Source organism: Dasypus novemcinctus, chromosome 20 (assembly GCF_030445035.2).
Source record: "Dasypus novemcinctus isolate mDasNov1 chromosome 20, mDasNov1.1.hap2, whole genome shotgun sequence".
NCBI lineage: Eukaryota > Metazoa > Chordata > Mammalia > Cingulata > Dasypodidae > Dasypus > Dasypus novemcinctus.
In genome coordinates, this window is record NC_080692.1 from 37,590,118 (window position 1) to 37,618,101 (window position 27,984).

Below are 27,984 nucleotides of genomic sequence, written 5' to 3' on the forward strand. Positions count from 1 at the left end.
GGTTTTTATACAAACCTTGAAAATTGTGCTCTAATGACAGGAATGGATAGAAAAGGAAAATGTATAATCCAAATACTCTTAACCACTGTTGGCTTTTAATTTCGCGAGATCAGTCTCTTCTTGGAGTGAGTTATAAAACACTTTAAGACAATGGTTTACTTATTAAATCTGTGAGATACTAAAGAGATTAATCATAGCCCACATTTAAAAGAATGAGAACTTGAAAAACAGGCATGTTTGCCAGAAAGTCTTACACTAAATAACTGAGCACATTCTGATTGTCTCTAAGACTAATTTTTTCATAGTATTCCAATTTAGACTCAGCAAAAGCTGTGGCCAGTATAATAATCTTCCTTTTCAGACTGAAAGTTTCTATCTCATCATAGAAAATTCAAGAAAAAGGTTCATTCATTTTCATCATTTATTAAGTATGTGTTGAGCACACACAAAAGCACCAGGCTAGACTTTGTGGCCAGTACAAAGGTAAAAATCAAATATGGAGCCTATCTTGGAGAAGTTTAATATCTGGTAACAGGTAAGACGTACATATAAATTATAGCACTGGATTGAAATACGCGTGTCAAAGTGTTCCTGATTTCTCATGGTGGGGGGAGGGGAGGACAGGACAACAGGAGGTATCAGAGAAGGTAAAGATTATTGCATGATGGTAGAAGAACTGGAGCTTGAATGATAGTTTAGATTTGCATATGCAGATAAAGCAAAGGGCATTTCAAGGAAAGAGAGGAGAGACACATACTAAAGGCAGAGAAATTGGAAAGACTTAAGTATACAGAGGAAGTGACTAGTAATTGATTTTGGCTAATAAGTAATTTAAAGGAAAGGGAGCAGTGAGACTAAAGTGAAAATGAAAGGAAGCAATCAGATTGTGGAGGGCCTAAAATGAATTTTCTTCTGCTGGCAGTTTTTTAAGTAGTGGACTGAAATGACCTAAGCTCAGCTCTAGCAAGACTGATCAGGAAACAGTAATTAGAATGAACTGAAGTGGGACTGAATGAACTGAAGTAGGACTGAGGAAGATATGGAGACAATTTAGAAGACAATAGTTTAAGAAAATGATCATGTGGCCCCAAAATAGCAAGCACTAAGCAGAAGTGACAAAGGCAAGGGAAACCTTTAATGCAAGTCACAGAACTTGGCAACCGACTGCAGAGGGGGTCAAAGATGTGCTCTTCTAATGTGCAAGAAATTCTCCCTAGATTTGAGCTACTTCTAAAACTAATCCTTTCTGAAGGGTTATTTGTGACAATTCTGAGAACTAATTTCAAACTTCCAAAGAAAGGGGAAAAAACCATTTTGAATAATAAAATCATGAAGCCAAAGATGTCATAAAGATGTTATCCCAAATTTCCTTCACTCTCTTCTTTTTTTTGTAGCCTTTGGAAATGAATTAGAGATAGCATGCCTGTCCCCCAAGAGATAAAGGGTATATAAAACTCAAGTATCAAACAATGGTAACTTTCCTTTCAAGCACCAGGTATTAAGCCACTGAATCTAAGAATAAGCTTTACCCAAATGCAAAATGAGGTTGAAAGAAGCACGGGACTGGTGCTCTGAAGTGGAAGGGCTTTGATCTCTAGAAAGTTGTGGATTCTACTCTGTTCCCTACCAAAACAAGGGAGCTCCACTTTTAGGTATTAACTGATGTGCAAGGCCTATCCCAAATAACCCAAAATAACAATTGTCATCAGAAAGATCAAAACTATCTCATGAAACATGGCTGAGTAAACTTTTCTCCTCCATGCCTTTTTACCTTCTCACTTTAAATTCAGAATATTTTACCACCAATCTCTAATTCAGTTTAATTTGGGTTTAGTTTAGTAGTTTAACTTCAGCCACATAACTTTAGTAGATATGAAAAAGGAATCCTTTTATCAGCACATTCATTTCTTTGGGGAATAGTTAAAATGCTAAAATATTTTCACACAACACAAAAACTTAAATAGCATAAACAGAATTTACAATCGGGATTTTGAGTAGAAGCCTGAGTGTTGTACCTGTTATTTGAGTAGGAGAACTATCATTTATAGTATTTAATAAATTTTTTATGCCTCCCTCACTGTAGGATTTCGTTCCAACTAAGAAGGCAGGGGCCACCTTATTACTGTTCATATTCCCAGTGCCTAGCAATATGTCTAGCAAAAAAAAAAAAACAACTGTAAACTGACAAGTATGTAGAATAAATGATTTTTCAACTTCATAACCAAGTTAAATAGAGGATTGGGCACATGGCAGTAGAAGTTCATCTTACAAAGTAGCTTAGTACTTGGATTTTAGGAGTAACTCTACAATGACTAGTTGTATAACTTAGGACAATTCACTGAACCTATCTTGATTTCACTTTTTTATCAGTAAAATAAGAAATCTGGACAATATAATCTCTAACTCCTCATACTTGTTTATTTTAAGATTGTTTATCCTCCATTTTGATTGCTCAAAGGCTATTTTTTTAATGCAATATCCCAAATAATTGAGGTTATAAAATAAGTCAACTCCACAAAGGGTTTTGGTTGGGTACTGATCTATCACTGGCAAATAGCATAGATCCTTTTTAGTGGGGATAGGGAATTATGAAGGGTGGTGACAAGAAGCCAACAGTCCATTTTTTTAACCTTCCATTCTGGCTCAACCCCACCATTTTATCTAAAATTCACAGATATAATTTTAATGGTAAATTTCATAAAAGTAAAAGGGATGGTAAGAATAGCACATTCTGGGTGGCTGGAGGACAGTCTTAAGGTATATTAGGTGTAAACTATTAAGAGATAAATGGAATGATAATGCAGACAAACTGTGCCTATCTCACAATTTCACCTCCAGAATGATCTAGGTAAAATGGTCAAATAGTGAACAAATGAATTCCACTAATTTTTTCTCATATTTTGTTTTCATGAAGAGCAGGAACTGGAATTTCATTAGTGCTAAAAAGCATTTTAAGCACTTATTCATTGAATATGCATTAAAACAAAAACTGAGCACATACTGTATCTCCAAAATTGTGCTAAGGCACTGAAGAGACAAAGATTATTCAGGAACTTTCTCTACCTGTAAGTACTCACAGACTTGTTAGAGATAAAAACAAGTAAATAATCATTAAATACAATATAACTAATTTTTTCTGGGAAATGATCCTGAAGTTGGATCTAAAATAATGAGTAGTTTGCCATATTGACAAGATAAATAAGGTTGACAAACAGAAAACTCCAGGCAGAGGGAACAGCATGTGGACAATCAAGAAAGAATGGAGCTAAATACATCCAGGAATTGCAATTATTATGGCATGGTGGAGGACAATTGTCAAAGAATGATGCTTGAAAATAAGGCTGAGACTGTATCACAGAGGGTCTTCCCTGTGTGCCACCATAAGGAGGAACTGGACTTTGTAATGAGCATGTGGAACCACCAAAGAATTTTAAGCAAGGTAGTAAAATGAGTCAACCTGAATTGGGGGAAGGGGTTGACTATGGCATTTTATGAGCTTGGAGGAGTATGAGACTGGAGGCTTCATTCATTGGAAGCTATTGCAATAATTTTGTGAGAAATGGTAAGAGCTTGATCGAGGGCAGCAGTAGTGAGGACAGGGACGAGGGAAGCACTCTTTTAGCTAGTTCTGAGTAAAAATAAACAGGATTTGATGATTGATCACTTAAAGGTGGGGCACAACGAGGGGCAAGGGAGAAGAAAGAATTCAGAAAGTGTTAACAGCTTCCGAGGTTGTCCGGTAGGTAAAGACTGGAACAGGAAACAAGGAGAAGGGAGTAGAGCTGGGAAAGGGCAAAGCATTTATTTTGGGAGTGTGACACGTTCAGGGCCTTGAAAAATTCAAGTCCAGTAAGAAAAAGGTAGAGCTCAAGAGAAGGGAATGAGCTGAAGACAAAGAACTGAGAATCACTGTTGGAACTGAAACAACATGAGCAATTGAGGTCATCTTGGAGGATAAAGAAACACAAAGAATGTAGCATGAAATGAGATGAGGGCTGGGAAAACAATCTTGGAAAATTCAGAAACTTCTCAACTTGTGAGTGCTCAGATAATGCACAAAACCACAAAGGCTAAAGAATACAAGAAAAACACTGGCTTTCTCTGCCACCAACAGGTGGTGCTAGAACTTACTTGAGAAGAGTTAACACTGGCATAAAGGATCTAAAAGGACGCCTATTAGGTCCCAAGGAATAATGCAGCCTCTGAATTAACATCCAAGTACAGGTAGATAACAAAGGAGAGGTAGGGTATAAACCAGATAATCAGCATGATTGGTGCCAGAGGAAGAGAACATTCTAAAAAAAAAAAGGGGGGGGGGGAGAAAGGATGATATGCCCTCATGATCACTCATCAACAAAGAGAAAGTCTAGGTGATAAAAATTCAATAGTGAGTAAAATAAAATCCATGTCCTCAAAGAGCTTACAGGTAAATTCTACAGCACAATTAAGCAAGATAAGTATTAAGCATTTTCCTTTTGGTTTGATTTTCACAAGATTACAGATGACCAAAGACATGAGCTTGGGCACTAGACTAAAGTGGGTTGACTTGAAGGATAAGTGAGGAAGGAGATACAATGGGTATATGCTTCTCATCAGAAACCTGGGCTGGGAACAGGACAGAAATAAGACCATCAAGATGTTAAAAGAATATTTCCAGATATGTGTAATGCCAAAAAATGAGACACATGAACTCCAAGAGTTTATTCCATAAACATTTTGACATAGATATGAGAGAAGAATATTTTTAACTGAACCCGTAATACATTTTAAGTGAGAGAGACATAAATTAATACAATTCCATTCCAATGTTATTCATTTTTATTATTATTCTCTCAGTTTAAGTCAATTTCAAAATTAGAATTCAATCATGAAGTCACAGAATTTCAATCATCCTCAGAGGAAGAAAATGCATAGGGATACCCTGATGTAGTTTGATATAAAAGATATGCATGGGACCAATTACCTGATAAGGGAGATGCTGCAGAGGCATAAGAAGGTGTTAGGGGTGGGAAGAGAGACATGATACAGTAGAAGCAAAAAGTATTCTGAATGTAAGTACTTATTAAAAAGAATAGTATGGTTTAAGTAAGTCTAACTGACATAAACTTGCATCCATTTTTAACTTTCCAGCAAATAATCTTAGTACAACACATTTCAACATGTGACGTGAACTATATATACACACATACACATATATACATACACATACACATACATATATATATACACATATATACATAGCATGAGATGAGGAAAGAAGTTCCTATCCATGTTATGCTGATTTGAGTCTTTTGTGACTCCAGAAAATCGTGTTCTCAAAGCAAACCCATTCCTGTGCCTATAAATTCATTGTACATAGGACATTTTGACCAGATTCAGTTAAGGGCCATTCTGATTTATCAATTTGATTAGATCATTCAGTTAATTCAATTGGGGACACAGGGTGGTTCTTAACCCTCTCACTGGAGTTCTTTATAAAAGGACTAAAAGCTGCAGACACAGAATAATGCCGTAGAGACAGACAAGAACCTAGAAGCTGGAATTATTTAACAGAACAGAGAGGCTGAGAGGAAGCCACTTTGGCTCAAAGCTGAAAGACAGCAGGCCCAGAAGAGAGGGAAGGGGAGAGACAAGCAGACCCTGAGCACCCACAGCTGAGCTCAGGAGAAAGTGAACCTGGAGAAAACAGAGATAGCAGAGCTGCCATTGTGCTTTGCCACATGGCAAGAGTCCAGGATAGCCAGGAACCAGCCTTCGGTGAGAGCTTCGCCTAATGCCTTGAATTGGACATTTCAAAAAAACTGTCAAAGTTTTTTTATTTTATTTTTTAATATATTTTTAATTTATTTTTAAAAGACACACAGATCACACAAATGTTATATTAAAAAATATAGGCAGTTCCCATATGCCCCACTCCCCATACCCCCACTTGTCCCACATCAACAACTTCTTTCATTAGTGTGGTACATTCATTACAATTGAATACATTTTGGGGCACTGCTATACAGCATGGATTATAATTTATATTGTAGTTTACACTCTTTCCCAGTCCACTCAGTGGGTTATGACAGGATATATAATTTCCTGCATCTGTCCCTGCAATATCATTCAGGACAACTTCAACTCCTGAAAATGCTCCATAACACACCTCCTTTTCCCTCTCCCTGCCTTCAGCAACTCCCATGGCCACTGTCTCCAAATCAATGATATAATTTCTTCCATTACTAGAGTCACCACGTAGAACTAACTGTAAGCTTTTAACCTAATAAACTGCCGTTGTAAAAACCAACCCATTTCTGATATATTGCTCCCAGCAGTCTTTAGCAAATTAAAACACATCTAGATGGCTTATACAGAATAGAAGCAAGACAGAAATGAGAAGTCAGTTCCTGACCAAACAAAAATGATTCATAGTGATACCTAAAATTCACTGTCATTTGCAGTATCAATCTATGAAATTTATAACAGACTAAATGTCTCACGTGACTTTAATAAACATAATCATTACATGTATTCATAAATATTTACTGAAAGAAAAAAAGCCATATCTTATTTGCACAGTTGAACAACTGTTACAGAAATGCATAAACGAATTTACTGCAAAAAAAAAGGATGGAAATAATTCCACCATCTCCTACCAATACATTCAAATACTATCTTTTTCTTTAAAAAAAAAAAAAAAGTCATCAAAAAGAACTATGTTATAGTATGCCATCATTTTTAAAAAAAACAATTAGATTCTCATGTAATGATTTATTTGGGACACATATGCAGAAATAATTAAGTTTTCTTTTAGAATAAAAATGCTTCTATGTTATGGATCTGACAAATTCCAGAGATGGATTTATAATGTCCCTCTCTCCCTCCCACTCTCACGCCAGCCCCACTTGTCTACAAGCTTACTGCATGCAGCTCTAACTCTCCAATTAGACAGACTAGTTACCAAAAGGGCTCCACTCATCTGCCTGGTAAGTCTGGATGGCTGCATGGCTGCTTCTTCCCTGTGACCCTGTCATACACTGCCCAGTAGGCAAGATAAGGAAAACGTCAGCTGGACTTTTATCATAGCTGCAAAAATATTTAATCCATATCACTAAGAATGTGGGAAAAATGGGGTACTTTTATCCTTCCACAGCCAACATAGCAATCAGTGATTCAGTGAATATTTATACAGAACCTTCTTTGTGCACAGAAATACTTTCTTTTTTTTAAGTTCAAGCCAATCATGGCCCAATCCATACACACTGACTGATGACATAAAAGCAATTAATTCTACCAAACAACTAAGCTCTCTGTAATGCAAATAAGGAAGACATTTTTGAAATAGTTCTAAATCTTTCATTCATAGTAGCTAACTAGAAACACACGAGCTAAACACATCGTGAGGATCAGTGCAATGGTGTGTAATATGAGAGGTGTGGTATAAAGTGTTCAGCTTCACTATTGAAGGGGGAGTTGACATTCTCTTTTACAAGTGAAATGCAAAGGCAGTGCTACTTCATATGGAAGTCCTAAAGTTACCCACATTCCAAACTCCAGATAATAGCTTTTTCCCCCATCTCTGAAGTTTAACATTTTACAAGCAGCCTAAAGTCTGTAGGATAGTTTCAATTTATGAATAATGGCTTCTACATTCCTAAGTGTCTTAAAAATAATACAAATCACACTAGTCTGATCTGATCTTAAATTAAACTTAATAGTTGAAAATATTTCAAAGAGAATATTGCTATACCATAATTTTCCTCAAAGCTGCTCATAAATAGCAAGTGTTCCTTCTCTGAATCATTTATGCAACCACACGTAATTTGGAAATCAACTTATTTTATATAGCCATAATTATCAGTACACATAAAAAAAAATAACACAAAATGTGAATACTGTCACCCTCTCAGAAATTAAAGTGAAAGAAGTCAGAAAGATTATTCTTTACTTTCTACATTTTTTTGACCATTTTCTTAGAATTTGACGTTTCTTTTGGGTTTCTACTTTAGCCTTCCACCGTGCACTCAGTAAGGATAGGAAGTTTGTTTGTCTTGTTAATTACAGCATCTTCTTAATGTAGTCACAGAACTAGCACTTAGGTGCTTACTTAAAATTTCTTTATTCACAGGTAAATTTCACTAACTGAAACAAAATCATTTTCTACTCAAAATGAAGCTATCTAGGACTACTCGATCAAGAAATTAAACTAGGTTGGATTACCCTAATCTTGCACAACTATCTCAAGTACATCCATCACAAGAAGGTTTCAATAGAAAGTTCAAGTGGATCAAACAAGATCTATCACTACCACAACAAACAAAACTCACCTTCCATACAAAGGAGAAAACAATATGTATTTTATTAATTCAGTATATATTTGTTTACAAATCTGTCTTCTGCAAGTGTTTTGTTTTAGGAGGTACGGGGGATTGAACCTGCAACCTCGTACATGGGAAGCAGGCGTTCATTAACTGAGCTATACCTGCTCCCCTACAAGTTATATTTTTAAAAGAAACTTTTACTCCAGTATTATCCTTCCCACTGGCTGCTTTGGTGACTGCAGTAAGAAACTTTTACTCCAGTATTATCCTTCCCACTGGCTGCTTTGGTGACTGCAGTAAGAAACTTTTACTCCAGTATTATCCTTCCCTCTGGCTGCTTTGGTGACTGCAGTAACAAAAACTTGGCAAGAGTACTTAGAGAGGGAAGAAGAAATCAAAAGACTCACAGCTAGATGCTTTTAAAAGTTCTTTGGCGGGCGGGGAAGCACTTCTGGCTAAAACAGTTTTTCTGGCCTTAAAATCAGTTCCAGCAAAAAAAAATCTAGACTCCTGTTCTCCTCTGGAAAACAGAAAAGCTCAGCAGGCTTGAATGAGCTACCTAATCGAAAAAGCTCCCCTCCAAGTGCTCACGTGCCCACTCAGGGAACTAACATGGAGTCATACCAGGCGCCAGGCAACAATAAGTATTTGTGACAGCTAATGTCCAAAATCCAATTACTATCCAGATTCACTTAATAAAGTCAGTGTTAGCTAGAAATGACAGCTGGTTAAATCCTGCAAGGATAGGTATGTCCATATTTGGAACCCAAAGCCTTTGATACTGTGTTTACTTACTGTATAAACATCTAATGGGATACATATCCAATAATGCACTGTTCCTTACAGCATAAAATCAAAGTTCCCTATTTGTAGCTCAAGAACAGCACAATGGTGATAAAATGGCTTAAGGGTAATTGAGAAATTTAGTATTTCCCCTTTTGCTATCACCAAACTATATATCTAGCAGGTTATACACACTAGTTTTTCCAATCATTTTTTCACTTTATCCACTAGCTTGGAATCTCTCTTAAAACTTTATATTTTCAAATAAACACAGTTTGATCATTTATAAATGCCTTTGAAAGCCACAGATATAACACAAATATAATTTGTGACTATGGGATTAAATTATCCCATCTATTCAGTCCAATTCAGTAGGCCACTGAGAACTCACAAAGTCATGCTTTAACTATTCCATTAACTCCCTGACAGAGAAAGAAAACGATAATAATTATAGGTAACAGTTACAGGTATGAGGGAAAGTCCATGGCAGTAAGATGAAGAGACTTTTATTTCCCTTTGAAGACCATTTACAATGCAGTAGAATATTCCACGTAAAGTTGTTCTTTACATTTCATGACTTCACTTGAGATATATTTGAATCCAAATTCTAAAATTCCCTACAGTGTTAAGGAGCCTCCTACAAAACAAATGTAACAACAACAACAACAAAGTAGCATTTATTCTAATATACAAAACAAAACCTTGGTGGTTCTTTTTCTAGTCAGTATAAAAACTGCAAGGTGTAAGATACATTCCAATCAAGGTGTAAGCACTACTAGTGTATTTACTCTGGACAACATTTCATTACTTTCATAAAATGATTTTACTATTTCCAAAATAATTTACTTACTACCCAAATAAGATGAAGGCTTCAATCCCTCCTTTGTTTCAAACCCTCTGGCAGCCTAAACTTAAACCTTCATTGTCATAATCACCATGAATGTCTCTTTTATTCAGTCTTCCCTCTCCATGTCTGAGAACTCACCAGGCAAGGAGAATGAGTTACAACAGTAATTGGAAAGATATTAAAGTTATGAAAGATATACTTTTTAACTAAAATCACATGAGGATTTAAAAAGTCAGACACTGAGACTACGACATGGAGGAGAGGAGGGAAGAGGGAAAGGAGTGGGAAGGGGTGGTGAGGAAAAGCCCACGTGGTAATTTATCTGCTTCAGACCTTTATAGGACTATTTTTTATGAGACCATGGAAAGTAGCAAGTTTTAAGATAAAGTTAAAAAGTGTGAAATTTAGCCAAGTTCACGGTTGCTGTAGTAATTGGCGTTGAAGCAACGTAAAAAGAAAAGAAGATGCTTTAAACACTTCATTAATTCTGTCATACTACAAAGACAGCAAATATATATATCAAAAATATAGAAAGATTTCTAAATTTAAATGAATTTATAATTCTTTATGTTATTCTTTAAACAGTATTCAAGCTGGGTTATCATGCATTATTCATTTAAAATTAGAAATTATACTTTAGGCAAATGCGTGAGTTTATATACGTTAAACTCTTTCAGGGTTATTTTCCTCAATATTAAAAACATCCACTGCTAACATATATTCTTCTGTCATACGTTTTGATTCTCCACCTTTACATGCATGAGTATTACGTGAATAATGTTAAAAGATTTCACACAATGATTAGATTTCTATCACAGAATTAATACCATTGCTTTTAAATTATTAAGAATCTAACAAGGCCCCACAGAAGAGCTAAATAAAAGACCCAACAATAAAATTAATGTTCTCTTTTTGACTAAAAGCATCCTGAAGTATAGAAAAATGCAACACCTCATGGTACATGGTATTGAAAAGAAACAGACTCTACACAAGAAGTTCTGATAATGTAGATAAACACATTAAAATAATAAAAATGTCTCAACCTAAAGATGGGATTTTTAAATAAAAATAGATAAAAGAGTAATGTTTTAAAACCCCCAAATAGATACAGCTTGACAAAAAGCAGTTAACGTTTTAAAAACACAAGGGAGAAAGACATTGGAGATCACTTACATATATTGACATAAACAAAAACAAGCTGAGTATGCTTTTATGGGGGAATAAAAGAAAAAAATTTCCAGATACAAATAATAGCATTTCATCTTCTTTAAATGAATAAAAAAAAAAAAAACAATCAAATAAAAAGTTTTGCCCTGGCAGAAAACAAACCATTAATTTACCAAGTTATTCAAAAACTGAATTTCAAGAAATTCAGGCTCCTAAATGAGAAGCAAAGCAAGATTTTAAAATGTCATTAACTTTCACTAACTAAGCATTTAAATGCCTTTTCCCCCTTCATCATCACAAGTATATCGTTCTTTAAATTTTAAGTCAGGGTATTTAAAGCCATTCTATTGTATATTCATGTCTAATACAACCGTTAACCTCAAATGTCAAAATTATTGTAGAAAATTAAATTATATTTAATGACTTTTCAAAAGCAAAGAATTTCACAATTTTTTATTTGAAGTTTAGTTTCACCAATTATACTTAATTTTTTTTAATAGTTTTCTAATGAAAATATTACAATTACATTATAAAATATTACAAATATTAGAATCAGCAGAAAAAAATCTACACTCAGGTGTTACAATATATATTTCAGACACTAGGAACTTTCTATTGATTTAAATTAATAAGTATCTCAATAATATACATTAATTTCTAGAATAGGGAATAACTTGGAGTGGCAATATTTAATTAAAAGCTTTTCTAAATAAAATTAAATTCATATCAAGTCTTCAATAAAGGACTTTTAAAATGTATGCTTTTCCCTCTCTTTTGGTACAAACTTCTCTTCTACTGATCTTCATTTTGTTCTATTTTTTCTTTCTATTTTTTCTTCTCCCATTATATTTAAAACAAAATTTCTCAACAGTAGAATTCTAACCTCCTATCAGGCATACAATTTGTTCATTTAACAAATTATTTTATTACATCCCTATACTATGTTTCAAGTTCTATTCAGAAGCTACACATGGCTCTTAGAATTCTGGATTAACTCAGAACGAGATCCCGCCCTCGTGGAACATTACATTCTCACATTGCTACACTACTAAATCAAAGAATGGTTTGAGACAGGACCTTGGATTTTGCCTAAAAACATACAACTCCCTTAAATCCCATAACTCTTGAGTATCAAAGGACTGAATGAGAACTCAAGAATTAATCTACAACATTACAGGCTATATTTTAAAAAACATATAATTTGAAGAGAAAATTCACACAATTCTTGTTTGGTATGGTTATTCCCTCCTACTACAATGTAATGAATTCTCTATTGAATTGTTTCTTACAAAAATGAAAAAAAATAACTGGTTATTCAATTCTAACAATCCTGTAGGCTCTGCACGTGGGAATGTGCAGAACTTCCCACCACTCCCATTACGTCCTCCCCTTCTGTCTTTCTAGCTGGAATGTCCTAGCCCCCCACCTCACACTCCCATTCTTGGCCTGAAAACCTTATCCTTTAAGACTCAATCATCACCTCCCCAATAAAGACTTTCCTGACTCCCTTAGCTACAGTGAATCTCTCCCTTCTACAATGTGCTGGGATATAAATACACTCATTTTTTTCACTCAGTACCCCCCACACCCTAAGAAATGTGTCAAATTGGTAGTTATCTCTTCCACTTCTTAGATAAGAAAATCAAGGCAGATATAAGGGCTGATTTCAAAGCCCATTCATTGTCCCTTTGCTCTGTTTTGTTTAATATATATTTCCTTTAGCACCACACTGAACTAACTGGCTGCCTCCATTCTCTGAGTCTCAGGATGAAACCAGTGGAGGTTCAGCCTCAATAAATGATGGATGAATGAACAAATGAAATGTAATAACGTTCAACTTCCTCTGTGAGAGAAAACTGCAGCCTTTTTAAAACCTTTTCTACTTAAAAAAATTGATGTCAAGTGCTAATTTCATTCAAAAAACATTTTGTAAGTATGTATCATATATGATATGCTGTACTTAAATAATGCAGGGAATTTATTTATTTTTAGATTTTTTATTTATTTTTTTATTTCCCCTTCCCCTCCCGCCCCCCACCCCCACCCCCACTGTCTGCTCTCTGTGTCCATTTGCTGTGTGTTCTTCTGTGACCACTTCTATCCTTATCCGCGGCACCAGGAATCTGTATTTCTTTTTGTTGCATCATCTGGTTGTGTCAGCTCTCCGGGTGGCGGAGCCACTCCTGGGCAGGCTGCACTTTCTTCGCGCTGGGCGGCTCTCCTTATGGGGTACACTCCTTGCACGTGGGGCTCCCCTACGCCGGGGGAGAGCCCTGCGTGGCAGGGCAGTCCTTGCGCGCATCAGCACTGCACGTGGGCCAGCTCCACACGGGTCAAGAAGGCCCGGGGTTTGAACCGCCACCTCCCATGTGGTAGGCGGATGCCCTATTCATTGGGCCAAGTTCACTTCCCTACAGCAGGGAATTTAAAGATAATTGCAACTCAGTTGCCGGCCCTCCAGAAACTTAAAATTCAGCAGGAAAGTAGGGTTAAAAAAAAAAAAAAAAAAAAAAAACAAACCTGCAAATCCCTTATTTCAGCTCCTTTTGGTGGAAAATAACTTCATTGCTTCCTATGGTAAGATCTAAAAGAACACTGTTTACCAATTCCATTTTCCACATAGAAGATTCCTTAGTTAGTGAGGAAGGAAGACATGAATTATATACAATGTCTAGAAACCAATCTCACCACCTAGTCTATGGGATACACATTTAGTTACCCCCTTCATTTCTGAATTGTATCACTGGAGAAATGTGACAGAACATGTAAAAATAATAAAATAAAAACACTTTCCATTCCAACCCTAATTTATAATCTATTTTGACTTTAAAATTACTTAGAGTTGGTGCTAGAAAAAATGGACAGCCATATTCTTTAAAAATCTAGACACAGATCTTAAACCTTTTCACAAAAATTAACTCAATATGGATCAAAACCTAATTGTAAAGTGCAAAGCTATAAAATTTGAAAATATTAAGTGGTCTTAGATTTGGCAAGGAATTTGTACTTACAACAGCAAAAGTCAATCCTTGAAATAGATAACTTCTACTTTATTAAAAATTAAAAAAAAAAAACAAAAACACCTGCTCTAAGAAATACACTGTTACAAGAAGAAAAAGACAAGCCACAGACTGGAAGAAAGTGTTTGCAAAATAAAGGACTTACCTAGAAAATATAGGAAAAAATTTTTAAAACTCAACAATAAAAAAACAATGCAATTAAAAATGGGCAAAAAATCTGAAGACACCTCACCAAAGAAGATATATAGATGGCATATAAGCATATGAAAAAATGCCCAACATCAACTGTCATTAAGTAATTGCAAATTAAAACATCAATGAAATGTTAGAATGGCTAAAATTGAAAAAACTGAAAGTATCAAATGTTGCAGAAGATAGAGAGCAACAATAACCTCATTCAGAGGTGTTGGGAATGCAAAGTGATACAATCCCTCCGGAAGGCAGTTTAGCAGTTTCTTACAAAGCTAAGCATGGGCTTACCTTAAGACCCAACAATTGTCCATGTGGTATTTACCCCATTGATTTAAAAACTTGTCCACGTAAAAACTTGCATGCAAATTTTACAGCACCTTTATTCATAATCACCCAAAATTGAAAGCAACCAAGATATTCTTCAGTAGGGGGATGGATAGGTAAACTATGGTATATACATATAAAGCAAGATTATTCAGTTATAAGAAGAAATGAACTATCATGCCATGAAAATACACGGATGGCCCTTAAAGAGCTAAGTAAAAGAGGCCAGTATGAGAAGGCTGTGTGATTCCAATTAAATAACATTCTGAAAAAGGCAAAACTATAGAATAGTAAAAAGATCAGTGGAGACCAGGGGGAGGGAAGAAGGCTGATAGGTGAAACAAAAGGAAACATGGTAAAATTATTCTGTATGATAGTGTAATGGTGGATACACGACCTTACACAAAATCCAAAATTCTACGGATTTTGACAAATCTTATGATTTACCTTTACATCACAATCGATGAGACTTATATATGAAATTTTTAAAAAATAATTTAGCAGGGGGGAGAGGTATCCCAGGATGAAATGCTGAATGTGAAAAAAAAGAATCTAACTATTAATACATTAGAAATGGATGAAACAACCTCACTAAAGAGAATTGGGTGGAGAAGGTGCTAAGCTAAGTAACTATGGCAAGTAAGCAAAGTCTGTAAGACTAAAAGCAAAAGGAGTTGCACATAAGCACTGTCTCTAGTTGATAAAGTTGTTTCCCAAAGGGATACAGGTTAACAATTCCAAAATTGCTAAATGTATACTAAAAGTGAGCAATCAAGTTAATGGATGGTGGATGATGGGAGCCAGGTTTCTCACTTTGGGAATGAGAGTTCAAAGATAAGCAAGGCCAGGATGATACATGTGGTAATGGATTAGGGCTACAGACATCTGTATGAACTCATATTTAGCTTAACAGAAATACATATGGTTGCATACAGAAATATTTGCAGATATGTATATATTCATGAATTAGTATACATACACACATATATTTCCTATTTGCCAAATGAAGAGGACCTAGAAGTAATGATATCCCAATGGCAACAAACACACTTAGCACTTAGATCTTAGTTTCTAATATCATTAGCCAATAAAAGGAACCAGATTTTTGGAGAAATAGCTGATTATAGGACTGAGGCAGGAAAAATACAATTTAAGTCTGGAGTATCTTATATATAAGTGCCAGAAAGAAATGTTAAAAAAAAAAAAAAAAAATCCACGATGTTGAGGGTATGTCAAAAGGACATAGGAAGCAATTCAAATGAGTTCCCAATGGTCAAAGCTGGAACAATTTGAGCCACAAAATAAATATAGTAGTATCAGAATATAACCCAAAGTTTAAAATAAATATTCATGAGTTCACACCAGTATAAATAATTGCATAAATAAATAAATAGGGGAGAAGAAACAAATCTCTTATGCAGAATTCCAAATAATTTATGTAGATACTCTGCCCTCAAGAAGGCAAAACATAACTCTCTACTCTTTAAGTGAGGGCTGTACATAGTTACTTCCTGCCAGTGAGTACAATATGGAAAAGAGGAAAAAAGACTAACTCGACATTGGAGAAACCTGACAAACTCTACCTCAGCCAGGTGACCAAGATCAACAATAGTGATAAATTATATTGACAGTATGTACCCTTGATATGATGTCATGAAAACTGCACTTAATCTCTGTCATCTTCCTCCTGGAAACACATAACCCCAGTCTAGTCATGAGAAAAGCATCAGAAAAATCCCAGTTGAGAGAGAATCTACAAAATACCTGAGCAGTCAAAATATCAACATCATATAAAACAGGGAAAATCTAACACACTGGCACAACCAAGAGAAGCCTAAGGAGACAGGACAACTAAATGTAATGTGGTATCCTGGAAGGACCCTGGAACAGAAAAAGGACATTAGGAAATAAATGAATGAATGAATGAACGAATGAACAAATAAATAAATACCTAAGGAAATCTGAATAAAAGAGGAACTGTAGTACTAGTGTACCAGTAGTGGGTCATTAATTGTAACCAATGCACCACACTAATGTAAGATGTTAGTAAGAGAGAAACTGGTTATGAAAGCATAAGGGAACTCTCTGCCCTATCTTTGTAATTTTGTAAATCAAAAAGAGTTTGAAAAAATAGTCTATTAAGAATGTATCTAAAAAACAATAAAGAGGTTGTAGTGAAGAACTAACTTCACACATCCCATGCATGTATTCAACTTAAAGTATTTGCAGCTATTCCACTATGGACTTTTTCTTAAGAATATATTTTCAATCACTAACAGCTGTGAACAATTTCATGAAGTAATTTCCAGCAGGGCTGTACTATAGTCAGAGTTCTTTATTAACTAAAGTTCCATTTTTTTTCCTCTTACATACCACTGCAGATGTCTGAAAGCTTATAACCTATCATTAACTTATGTCATTTTGTGATGCTCCAAATAACTACCAAATATGCTCAAACGCTCAGAAAGGCTAAATCTGAATAGTATTTCAATCAAATCTGTTCTAAATTACTTAACTATCTTACTTTAAGCATCTAAAGAGAGAACATGAGTAAAGTTATCTTCTATTGGGGATACTGTGTTTTCTGATATGAGCCACAGTTCAAGTAAGCTTCTGCAGAATTCAACACGGGCAAATGAAGAGAAGAAAATCAGAAGTTGATTAAAGGGTGCATAATACTGTGTAAAAAAAAAAAAGAGCTAGGATTTGTAAAGTGGCACATAAAAACACTGAAAAACAGGGAGCAGCAAACCTATCATATAGCATAGAAAAGAAAAGTCCTGATATCTGAAAAGTATCAGCACAGATAAAAACTTGAAAGCAGGAGAAATCTAGAAAAAATAAATGAAGTCTTTATGCGTGATCAGAAATGAACGAAGTGCTCAAAATTAGATATTACATTTCCTGATAGGGAACAAAACTTAAAGAAACATCACCTTAAATACAATTTTGTTTAAAGGATTCCCATTATTAATAAAAGTCTGAAAATTACTATATAATAATATCCGATGACATTGGAAAGTGAAACACATTATAAACAGAATGTACAGAATAGTGCGAACACTGGTTACCTCAGAATAGTGTAATTTTTTTAAAAATCTTTTCCCTTCTTTTCTTTATCTCTCTTTTCTTAATCTGTGCACTTTGTATTAAAAGCGTTCTAGAAACTATTATATTTGTGGTACATTCTACTCCATTCTCTAAATAGAAATTCTATAAAGTGTTTTAATTTTCTAACTGTGTAAAAGCGTGAACCCATGACAGTATTTTCCACCAGCAAATTGAGAACTATAGCAACATATCCAGAAAACTCCAATGCCAAGCAGGAAATGTATACTAGGAGGGGATGACATTGACTTTAACTTGAATGGACGCACTACCACTTGATCTAAATTACTAGAGCACGTTTTCCCAAACCTGAGGAGCCATAGAAAGGGAGACTTTCAAAGGAAATAAACTCGAAGCGATACACAACACAGTTCCTTTGGGTTATTTTACAGTCTAAAAGAAGAAAGGGGGGGGGGGGGGGGACCTTCCCAGAATCCTAATCCCTCTATCCCCCCAAAATGACTAAGCCAAAAACCAAACTACTCTCCTGCAACCAAGTTTTTTTTCAGAACTCCTCTCTGGGAACATTAGTTGTTTCATCTAGTTCCCTTCTTGTCCGAGGCATTTCATTGGAAGAGTCTTCTGTAAAGGAGGAATCCAGTTCCTAAAGCTCCACTGCTCTAGATGTCTGCGGATTTCGAATCCTAACACCACAGCGTCCTGCTCCAAGCAGCTTCCAAGAGCACCGTGGGTGCTACGGGGGAAGAACGAGTCGAGAAAGCCTGCCCAGGAGGGGGACACTCGGTGCAAAGACCGTGCCTGCAGGTAGTCCAGGAAAGGAAAGAGGAGGATGAGCAACCCAGCAGGGAGCAGAGCACAGCCGGGTGGGGGACCCACTCCAAAGGAATGAACTGACAACCCCCAGGGGGCCCGTCTTCCCCAAAAGTTCAACGGCGAGTGAGTAAAGCGGAGCAGGCTAAAGACAGGAAAGTGAACAGGAATTGGGGAAGGGAAAATTATTCGGAGACAACGAGCTGGCCTGATTTCAGGGGGGCGTGCGGGAGTGGGATGCCATCCCTCAGGGTCGCTTTGAAAAGACCCCCCCCCCCCCCCCAGCTGGAGTGGGGGTCTGGGAAGCCGAGGGTCCCGGGTCTCCGGCCGCCGCCCCGCCGGGCGCAGGTGTCCCCGCGGCCGCTCAGGTTTCCGGGAACGGCCGCGGCGCCCGCGCGCCCCGCTCTGCCCACCTCCCAGCCCGCGCGCGGGGCGCGGGGCGGCGGCTCGGCGGGCCGGGACCGCACCTGGCTGCCACCAGTTGAAAGCGGAGCGAACGGAGGCGGACGCGGCGCCCGGCAGCGCTCCGAGCCGAGCACACAAAGGCGGGTTTTTAAAATCCCGGCGGAGTGGCGGGCGCCGGCCGCCGAGGGGCTCTTACCTCAGAGCCGCCCGCGCGGCCGCGGCTCTTCCCCCGAGGCGCCGCGAGCCCAGGCGAGGTGGGAGGCGGCCGGGAGAAAGCCCCCGACCTGGACGGCGCCCTCCCGGTCCTCCGCGAGCCACCAAGCTGCCTTCCGCGCGCGGCCGACGAGAAGCGACCTCCCCGAGCGAGCACAGCCCCCGGCGCGCCCGCCGCGCCCGCCGCCGCCGCCAGGGAAGTCTGGCGCTACCCGCCCGCTCGCGGCCGAAGCCAGCCGTGCCGCGCATGCCCAGTGTCCCCGCGAGGAGCGAGCGAACGCGCCCTGCACGATCCCAGGCGGATTCCATTCTCCAGATCTTCCCGGCAGCCGAGCTGAGGAGCATCTGGTCGCCCCAATGCTGGACGCTAACGGGCCCCGGGGCCCGCTGGGCGGGAGGAGGGCTGGTGGAAGGGGACTGGAGCGCCGGGTTATCGCCGGAGCGATCAAAGTCGGGCCAAGGCTGCGAGCCGCTGGCGGGTTTCCAGAAGTGCCTAGCAAGACTGGCTCGCAGCCGGTAACACGCGAAGAGGACTGGAGCTTGGAGAAGTCGGTCCCTGGGCCCCCGCTCGGGTTACAGCGCCCCGGGTCCTCGTGCACTGCTCCGGGCCACTGTCCCAGGAGCCGTGAGCCCGGCGCCCCCAACGACCCCGGCGACCATCGTCTTCCTTCTCGGACCCTCATACTATTTAAACCCCTTTCCTCTTCTTTTCCTCCCCAGTGCTTACTGTAAACGGATGGGACCCCAAGTCATGGAGTCTCCAAACTGCTGGTCCCGCCCAGCAAGTCTGCCCGGAATCCTGAATAGCTCCCGGAGCCACTAAATGAGAAGTCGTGTACCTTGTGTTTTCTTACGCGGAAACGCCTCAGTTATCCTGGCTTCTCTTACCCTACCTCCGCACCTCCCCTCACTCTCGCATATCCACTGCCCCTCCAGTTCTACTTCTTTAAAGTTGGTTGGCTTCCAGAAGACAAGAACAACTATGAAGTAAATTTGGTTAATAAGGTTAGACTTGCTTGCCTTGTGCAGCAAGGAAAAAGAGAGGATGGAAATGATAACCCTTATGCTACAAGTGGGAATAGATCTCAGAGGTGAAGTCCAAACCCCAACATGATGAAGAAATCCTCTCTCCAATACGTCCACCAGACCACCATCCAGCCTCCACTTGAGCTTGTCCAGTGTTGGAAATCTCTATTTTTATCAATATTTGTATAATATTCAATAAATACTATTTATTGAATATTTACTAATGGGAGGAATAATTTACAGTAATTATTTCTGATTCTTAAAATGGAATGAGTCCTATTATACCGACTTAGCACACGAGGAAAATTAAGTACAGAGCATCCTTTTCGCCAGTCAACGCTGATACCAGAATAGAAATCCAGGTCTGCTTAGTTCCAAAGCCGGCAACCATTGATTTCTGAACATCAATCACCTTAAACCAGTGGTCCTAGATCTGCCCCCTTAGAGTCATACAAAAGTAGTCTCATTCCTCATCTGCATTGTAAAACTTGAAATATTTGAAGCAAGCTATTGACCATCAGGCAGTCTTCTAATACTTTCCTCTTCAAAATCTCTGATTCCTTCCACTGTTCCTCTGCGGTCACCCCTCGGGCTGAAGTGTGGTTTGCTGGCCTGGCGGGGGAGCAGCCGCGGCAGGCCAAGCCGCTGCCCCCATAATAGGGTGGCTGGTCGGACTCACCGCCACCCCTGAAGGGAGCTCGGCATGGGCGCAGAGTGCCCTCGGGTCTCCCCTTCTCGGCAGCCATGCTTCCGCGGCCGCCCCTCCTCCCGGATGGCGCCACACGATGCCTGTGGGGCGGCATCCTTCTTCTTCTTTCTCCCTGCGCAGGCTCAGGGCGGAAAATTCCAGTCTGCCCTTTTCCCCTCCCCCAACAGCAGCAACAGCCAGGCGTGGGCGGGAAACTCAAGTCTGCCCTTTTCCCTCCCCCCCACAGCAGCAACAGCCAGGCGTGGGCGGGAAACTCAAGTCTGCCCTCTACCCCAGCAACAGCAGCCACCAATCCCTAAACCCTGCCACTTCCCCCAGCAACAGCAACAGCCAATCCCCAACCACCATCCCTCCCCCTTCCAGTACCTCCCACTGACCTTTCACCGGCAACCAATCAGAACAGGGCATGGCTTCGACCAATCAGCCTTCCCCAGCCCCTATAAAACTGTTGCCTCTCCCTCAATAAAGTTGGACTTGCGTGTTTACCTTGTCTCCGCGGTAGTTCTTCTGCTGTGTGCCCTCCAGTCCTGAGAGCCCCTGACAAGGGCCTGGCCTCCCTTGTCACCAGTTCGTCGCCTGCTTCTCCGGGCAACCCCGTCAGCCGAACCGCGCAACCCCTTGTAAGACCGATCCCTCGTCTGCTGCCGGACCGACCCCTCGTCCCGAGCAGGACCGACCCCTCGTCCAGAGCTGGACCGACCCCTCATCCGCAGCCAGACCCCACCTCTACCGACCGAGCAAGCCGCCGCATTCCTCAAATGACACAGTGAACCTCCTGATTTTTCATTCCCGCTTTTAAATTCCGCATTCAGAATGGGACACCATCTTCAAATACAGTGGGCTGAAAACTGAGTCACAAAGTGATAGAAGCATAGGCTTTTAGTAAGGGAGCCCAAACCTGTAATAGCTTTTTCTTTCAGCCTCCTAAAGCCTTTCTTTTAGGCATTACCTAAAGTCAAATAAAACACCCATGTCTTTTATATGGGCTACAATTTACACCATATCTTCCTCCTTACATAATGTATACGTCTATATATTTAAGCCTAAATTTTTCTTTTATCCATATTAAATTTTATCTCATGTCTTAGGACATAATTTCAGATTTAAAAAGCATTATTAGTGATCACTTTTAACTTAATAATATCTATAAATTTGGTGGGCATACATCTTTGTCTCAGTTAAGTCTAATGAAAGTAATAACAGTGAACAGGCTTAGAAAAGAGCCTTGAAACTCACACAAAATTATTAACAGTCATTTATTAATCATCAGTTTTCAAGATCAAGCACCTTAATTCATGCTACCATACCATAATCAGCAAGGATTTCATGTAAGGTTTTCAAGATGCTTTGCTGAAATAAAAATTCAGCCTCTAGCATCTTTACCAATCCAAGTGATGATTAAAAAAAAAATTTAAGCAGGATCTGTTCTCAAATTAACCCATTCTGTTATATAGTAATCCCCACTACCTTTTCTAAGTACATAGAACCTTTATTTAAAAACTGTTTTAGGGAAGTGTATGTGGCTCAAGCAATTGAGCTCCCACCTACCACATGGGAGGTATCAGATTTGGTTCCTGGAGCCCCCTGGAGAAGGTGACCTGGCGCAACAGGCAGGCACAGTGAGCTGGTGCAACAAGATGTCACAACAAAGAGACACAAAGAGGAAAGACAATGAGAGACACAATAAATCAGGAAGCTGAGGTGGCTCAAGTGATTGAGTACCTCTCTCACACACAGGAGGTCCCAGGTTTGGTTCCCAGTGCCTCCTAAAGAGAAAACAAGCAATCACAGAGAGCACACAGCAAATGAACCCAGACAGCAGACAGTGACCACAAACAACAAGGTGGGGGGAATAAATAAATAAAAATGGAATCTTTTTAAAAAATCTGTTTTAGAACTTTTCTAAGAATTGATGTAAACTTACTTGTTGATAATGCCTTTATGAAAATCTCATTATTTGTTGATGTTGGTATGTGGGATTAAAATGATGTAGGGCACAATGGAGCTAGATAGGTGAAGTAAAGGTAGACACATCCAAAATGCAGGATAATAGCAAAAATTGAGGAACAGATAAAATCTATACCTAGGTATTAAGGCAAGATAGAACAAATGTGGAAAACATCTAATGGCTAAATGGTAAATCTGGGACTAGGAATTAAGTCTAAACTACGCAGGAATTAGTGTACTCTTCAAATACCCTTCCTTTCTACTCCAATCTGCTATATAAATATAATTTAAGAACTCCTGGAAATAGCTCTATAGACTCACAGTCATAAAATCATACAATGCAACAAAGCATATCTATAGATAAATCTAGAAAAATATAGCTTAGAATATTTTTATGGTCCAATCTAAAGATTCTAAGTGTAACTTGATAGAAAAGTAATGCTCATTTTGGCTACCATCATCATTATTAGGTCGCATTGTTGAGTGAACAAGACAGATCGATTGGATTACTATAATTGCTCTCACTTTAGGTGTTTAGGCTGTCTTCCTACTTTGTAATTGATATTTATCTGTTTTGTTTGTTACAGTCCTTATATCCAACCCAGGAAATGGAATGCAACCTCAAAAAGAATTGCTGGGATGCAAGAAAAAATGGTGAGCAAATAAATTGATAAACATTTGGGTTAAGCTAAAGAAGCTTGGTCTTTGTAAAATAATAAAACAACAATAATAGTAATGTCAAGTTTATGAAGTTTAAAAAAGACACAATAAGATGATGGACAAGAAATCAGGAGGATGGTCAAGATTAAACAGCTTGGAGAGTGTCAGAATATTAATTTTAAATGCCCTTCAGGAAAAGTTCAATAGAAACATCAATATGATACTTATGACTAAAAGCATTACATAGGTTACCTCATTTAAATCCTGATGCCAGTCTTCTGAGGTGAGTACTATAATGATCTCCATTTTGCAGGGAAAAATAAATGAGTCATAGGTCATGCAGGTGTATGTGATAAAGTTGGGATATGAATTCAGGCAGCTTGAATATAGAGAACATGGTTTAAACCACTATACTATGCTCTACAGTGTTTTAAAAAGCATCTAAAAGAACAGAAACAAAAACATAGGAAATAAACAACCAGTAAAGGGAGAGAAAGGGAATAAGAAACAACAAACAAATGAAAATATTAGTTAATCCCCCTTTTTACCCCTTGTAAAAAAAAAAAAAAAAAACAAGCAAGAAAATACATGTAGAAAAAGGGGGACTAAAAGTAAGCAAATACTGAAGGAGAAAGAGTTCAAATATGTTATCACTATATGACTAGACCAAACTGTAGTTAAAACAGAGTCAAAGTAGTTTTTAAAATCTAGCTATAGCAGTGATGTCATTAACATGGCCATATAAGACTCCCCTGAAAAAACCTCCCCAAAGATTCAGCAAGTAAAAAGACTAGCACAGCTTGCTTAGAACTCTGGAGGATGGTAAAGACTGGAGAAGGACTCCACAAATACTGGGGGGAAAAAAGGAAAATATCAGGTAGGAAACTTCTATCGGGGAACCACCAGTCCATTCTTTCTCTCTTTCTGGGTCCTACGCAGCCACACAGCTCGGGAGTTGCTCAGAGGCAGCAGGCCAGATCCCTCCCACTTCCCACCAGGGACAGCAGCAATAGAACCACATGCAGGTCCAAGCAAGGGGCCCAAGTCCACAGAGACCCAGGGCAGAACACAAGCTGCTGAGCAGTGCTCCATCCAAAGGGCCCCCGGGGGGAAAAAACTAGAGAAAGAAAGATTATGGTAAAACTGCAGCTGGAAAGTGCTACACTCACTCAATCCAGTTTGTTGGCTGGACCACCTAAATGCAAAATGGACTTTTCTGCAGTGACTTAACCTTCTGGATTGACTCCATCTAGCTCCCTAGAAGTGGCATACCTGATTAGGGAAGAAACCAGAGGCAGAAAATCCTCAGAGAAAAAAAAACAGACTTATCCCAGTCTACAGCTGAGATTGGTAGAAGCTGTGACCATGGAACCTTAAGTGGAAGAGGAAGGCTGAACCCTTGCAGACATCACCCTCCATCTTGTTCAACATGTGGAAATGACTTTGGGTGAAAAAGTACCTCTTATGGTACCTTGAGTTGGACTCTTTAAGACCTGGTAGCTGTAAGCTTCTACCCCAAATAAATACCTTTATAAAACCCAACAGATTTCTGATACTTTGCATCAGCACCCCTTTGGCTGGCTAATACAATATCCTACATAAGAGGGAGAGGCAGACCTTCAGAGTTAACTCATAAAGATGATCAGATACCCAGGCATCAGCAAACAATTAAAAGCAATATTAAGAAGCAGGAAGGTATGAGATATGGCTCAGTCAAGGGAACAAATTTAAACTTCAAAGGAGACACATAATTTGGAACAACTAATCAAAGAAGTGAAAACAAATCTAAATCAATTCAAGGAGAATAAGGAAAGCATGCATAAAGAGAAATAAGATATTAGGAAGAATATATGTGAGCATAAAGAAGAATTTGAAAGTACGAAAAGAAACAGCATAAGTTATGGGGATGAAAGGCATAAGAGTAGAAATGAAAAATATGCAAGAGATAGAAGATGAAAATACACAGATTTGAACAGGTAGAAGAAAGAATCAGCAAACTAGAAGACAGAACAATCAAATTATATATATAGTCAATATATATATAAATATATATATATATATATAACAATTATATAGTCAGGAGAACAAATAGAGAAAAGAAAAAAATGATCAGTGTTTCAGGGACAGCACAAAGTACATAAACATACATGTCATGGGAGTCCCAGAAGGAGAAGAGAAGGGAAAAGAGGCAGAAAGAATATTTAAGGAAATAATGGAGGAAAACTCCTGGAAACAATTTCTGTTTTAGTTTGCTAAAAGCTGCTGGAGCAATATACCAGAAATGGAAATCAAGGCATCATCAGAGATGCTGTCTCACTGAAGTTCGGCTACTGGTCATCCTGAATTCCTTGCACATGGCAAGGCATATGCCGGCATCTCCTCTTCCAGGTCTCCTTGTTTCAGCACCTGACTGCTCTGTCTGTGTCCTGTCTCCCAGGTTCCTCTCTGAGATCCTGGGTTCCTTCTCTCTGTCTCTGCAGCTTTTCCTATGTGTGTCTCAGCCTGTTGCTCCTGCATATGAAGGACTCCAGCAAGAGGACCAAGAGCTACCCTGCATCATGCCTCACTGATGGCTGTAAGCTAAATGTAAGCTAAATGAAGTCAGTGTGCCTTTGAAGACCCCCCAACTGAATCCGGTCCAATCAAAGGGTCCCACACCCACAGAAATAGATTTGCTTCAAGAACATGATCTTTTCTGGGATCCACAAAAAACCTCAAACTGTCACACCCCACCCTTTAGATCCCAAAAAGACATTCTTTCCATATATAAAATATATTCATCCCATCACAGTATTTTAAAAAGACTTAAATTGTTTCAGTAACAAACTAAGTACAAAATCTCATCAAAATCAGTTATAGGCATGCAACCTGTCTTGGGGCAAAATTCCCCTCCAGCTGTAGACCTGTGAAACTTAGAAAATAAGTTACCTGCTTCCAATATACAAAAGAGGGACTGTCATAGGATAAACATTTCCATTGCCATAGGGAGAAATCAGAAGGAAAATGGGTCATGGGTCACACACAGTTGTGAAAACCTTCAGGGCATACTTCTTTAGATTTCAAAATCTGAGTGTTATCTATAAAGCAATGGTTTCTTCTCCTCGGGGCCTCATGGAGCTGGATTCCCACACCTTCCAAGGGATTGCCCAGTGGCCGTCTTCTCATGTCTTCCTTCATCAAGCATCTGGGTGGCCACTAAACTCTAGGTCTCACCCTTCGAGAACACTGCAATTGTGGCCACACTTTCCCCAATCTCTGGGGCACAGACCCAAAACGCTCAGAACAGTACATTGGTGACCTAAGTCTCCCCAACCTCCAGGAATGTTCTCCATCCTTTCGAAAGCATGGGGTATCAGAACTCTCCCTGAAAAACAAGGTGAAAGGCCCACCCTCTTCAAACGCTGGGGCAAACTCACCCTTTCCACACACATGGATGAGCTCCCTCTCTCGGCCTGAGAAGATGTCTTAAGTTCAGACCTCAGCTTCCACAGTTTTGTCCTTGAAGTCACTTTGCCTTTAATCTCTCCCTTTTCCGGCCCATTTAGTTCAGGTTGGCAATGATTCTATTCATATAAATCTCACCAAAAAAACTTGTTGGTTTAGCATACAGGAAATGGCAGTCCAAGCTGTTAGACAGTAAGACTTTCCACAGTCTTTCCTGGATTTCCAATCCTGACTTACACTGAAAAAATTGGCTGATTCCACGTTCAGTTGCATCCTAATGTATGGCTCTATACTCTGGAGACTCATTTTCCAGAAGCTTCGAATTATCCAAGTCATCAATTTCAGTTTTCCTTGTGCCCAGGAATTCAGTTCTCAGCTTATCCCTTTCCTCTCGCATTTTGCTGTAAACTACAAGGAGAAGCCAGATTGCATTTTCCACATTTAGTTTGAAAATCTACTCAGCTAAATATCCACACTTGTCAGTTTCAAATTCTCCCTTCCATCTAACATCAGGAGTCAATTTTGCCAAGTTCTCTGCCACTTTAAAGCAAGGATCACTTTCCTTCCAGTTTGCAATGACACAGTCATCATTTCTGTCTAAGTCCTCATCAGAAGTATCTTTAGTGGCCATATTTTTACCAAGTCTCTTCAAAGCAATCTAGGTCTTTTCTGTCAAGCATCTACAATTCTGCCAGAATCTACCCCTTACCCATTTATAAAACCATTTCAACATTTTGGTATTTGCATAGCAGCAGCACCCTACTTTCCAGGTAACAATTTCTGTTTCAGTTTGCTAAAAGCTGCTGGGAGCAATATACCAGAAATAGGTTGGCTTTTATAATGGGAACTTACTAGGTTAAAAGCTTACAGTTCTGAAACTGTGAAAATGTCCAAATCAAAACATCATAAGAGATGCTGTCTCAGTGAAGGTCAGCTGCTGGTGATTCTGGACTCCTCTCTTAGATGGCAAGGCACATGGAAGCGTCTGCTTCCCTTCCAAGTCTTGTTACTTCAGCTTCTGGCTGCTCCATCTGTGATTTCTTCTCTCCCAGGTTACTCTCTGAG

The 27,984-nt window shown here is 39.0% G+C and overlaps 1 protein-coding gene across 12 annotated transcripts in view; it reads right to left on the bottom strand.

Annotated features, from left to right (window-relative positions):
* Positions 1-19,395, bottom strand: part of EPS8 (EGFR pathway substrate 8, signaling adaptor) — a 182,101-nt gene extending 162,706 nt beyond the window's left edge. For 3 of the 12 annotated variants that reach the window (XM_071210192.1, XM_071210191.1, XM_004460304.4), the window contains exon 1: positions 19,117-19,373. The gene's annotated coding sequence lies outside the window, so the exon portion shown is untranslated. Of the gene's footprint in view, positions 1-19,116 lie in introns of all 12 variants that reach the window. The other 9 variants (XM_071210190.1, XM_071210189.1, XM_058282838.1 and 6 more) reach the window with 7 other exon arrangements.
* Between the last annotated feature and the right edge of the window lie 8,589 nt (positions 19,396-27,984).